The 2,281-nt window shown below is 36.8% G+C and overlaps 1 non-coding gene across 1 annotated transcript; it reads right to left on the bottom strand.

The window, feature by feature from the left end:
• Window positions 1-730: 730 nt before the first annotated feature.
• LOC131170194 (small nucleolar RNA R71) lies at window positions 731-837 on the bottom strand. Its single transcript, XR_009141130.1, has one exon. It is a non-coding gene; the product is annotated as a small nucleolar RNA R71 (small nucleolar RNA).
• Window positions 838-2,281: the final 1,444 nt, after the last annotated feature.

Genomic DNA, 2,281 nt, shown 5'->3' with positions numbered 1-2,281 from the left:
ACTACTTGAACGACCCGTATACTTGCGGAGTTCGCAAACAAGTTTTTGGCGCCGTTGCCGTGGATTTGTTTTGTTTGATATTAGACGATTGATTATTTGGTTAATTTGGGCATTTTATTTCTTTTTTTAATTTCTTTTCTTTATCATTTTACTTTGAGATTTTCTTATTTTGGTTTTTCAGGTACATATCTTTTATATGAGAAGAACAAAAAGTGCAGAAATTGATTTAATTTTTGATCTTGAGATTGAAAAGACAGCTAAAGCTTTAAGAGCAGAATCTAAAAGAAGAAAAGCTGAACTCAGAATTCAAAGACAGTAAAAGCAACATCAGGAACAACAAGTGATAGAAGCTATGGCAAATAACAACCGATCAATTAAGGATCATGCTTTTCCTAATTTTGGAGATTTTAGACCGAGTATTACAAGGCCTAGAGTGGAAGTAAACAACTTTGAGTTGAAGCCCTCACATTGTCAAATGGTTCAATAATCACAGTTTGGGGGAGGTCCTACTGAGAGTCCACATGTGCACCTTGCACATTTTCTTGAAATTAGTGACATGCTGAAGATAAATGGAGTGTCAGATGATGCCATCCGACTGAGATTATTTCCTTTTTCTTTGAAGGATCGTGCTAGGGAGTGGTTGCATTCATTACCTCCGGGCTCAATAACTACTTGGGATGAGTTGTCACAAGCTTTCTTGGCTCAATACTTTCCTCCTAGCAAGACTGCAAAATTGAGAAATGAATTAATTTCTTTCAGACCAAGGGATGATGAAAGTCTCTATGAAGCTTGGGAGAGATATAAGGATCTTCAAAGGAGATGTCCACATCATGGAATCCTTAGATGGATGTTGGTTCAACATTTCTACAATGGTGTTTCTCCAGCAATTAGAAGTATAATTGATGCATCTTCAGGAGGTGATCTTATGAAAAAGTTAGAAGATAGAGCTTATTCAGCATTGGATAAAATTGCTTACAACAATTATCAATGGAGTTGTGAAAGAAATGAAATGAAGAAGCCACCAGCTGGTGTATATGAATTAGATGCCATGAGTATGTTCAATGCCAAATTTGATGCTTTGTCGAGAAAAATGGATAAGTTAAGCATGAAGGTTGACTCATCAATTGGAGGATCTAGTTATACAGAAGATGTTGGTGTGGGAAATATGCATTGTATCAATGATTTTCCTTCCTATGGGCAAGAGTTTAGAAATGAGCAAGTTGATTTTGTTGGGAATTATAATCAGAAACCAGTTGGTAATCCTTTTTTTGCTACATATAATCCAGCATGGAGGAACCACCCTAACTTTTCTTGGGGAGGTCGACAAGGGCAACAATAGAATTATCAACAACCTCCTAATTTCCAGCAACAACGTGAAATTTTCAGCAAAATAGAGTACCACCTGGATTTCCACCACAAAGGAATCAAAATGCACCTATTCCATAACCACCAGTTCAGTCTTCAGACCAAGATTCAATTTTGAAGTCTATGATGGAGAATTTCTTAACTGCTCAACAAAACGAGGAGAAATGATTCAACAATTAACTTCAAGGATAGATCAGCTTGCCACTCATAACAGGATGTTGGAAAACCAAATAGCTCAACAAGCAAGCTCTTCCAGCAAAGCACAAGGAAAACTTCCAAGTCAACCAGAGAATCCTAGAGAACATTGCAAGGCAGTGATCCTAAGGAGTGGGAAAATTATGGGAGAAAAAGAGAAAGATGAGGTAGAAGAGGAAAAGAAGAAAGAAGATAAAGACAAGAATGAATTCACTTCGAATCATGATGAAGTTAATGAGGAAGCAAACAAGAAGAAGGAAGTTGGAAAAGAAGAAGAGGAAAAGTATGTGCCTCCACCACCATACAAGCCACCATTGCCATATCCTTAGAGGTTTCAAAAAGCTAAGCTAGATAAGCAGTTTGGGAAATTTTTGAAAGTTTTGAAGAAGTTATACATAAACATTCCATTTACAGATGCAATTTCTCAAATGCCCTCATATGCTAAATTCCTGAAAGAAATTTTATCAAACAAGAGGAGATTAGAAGATTATGAAACTGTGGCATTAACAGAGGAGTGTAGTGCTCTCTTACCAAATAAACTTCCACCAAAATTGAAGGATCCAGGAAGTTTCTCTATTCCTTGTCACATTGGGGATATTAGTATTGAAAAAGCATTGTGTGATCTTGGAGCTAGTGTAAGTTTGATGCCACTCTCCATTTGTGAAAAGTTGAAGGTAGGAGATTTGATGCCCACCACTATTTCTTTGCAACTAGTTGATAG

Source organism: Hevea brasiliensis, chromosome 10 (genome assembly GCF_030052815.1).
Source record: "Hevea brasiliensis isolate MT/VB/25A 57/8 chromosome 10, ASM3005281v1, whole genome shotgun sequence".
NCBI lineage: Eukaryota > Viridiplantae > Streptophyta > Magnoliopsida > Malpighiales > Euphorbiaceae > Hevea > Hevea brasiliensis.
This window is presented reverse-complemented; position numbering and strand designations above follow the sequence as displayed.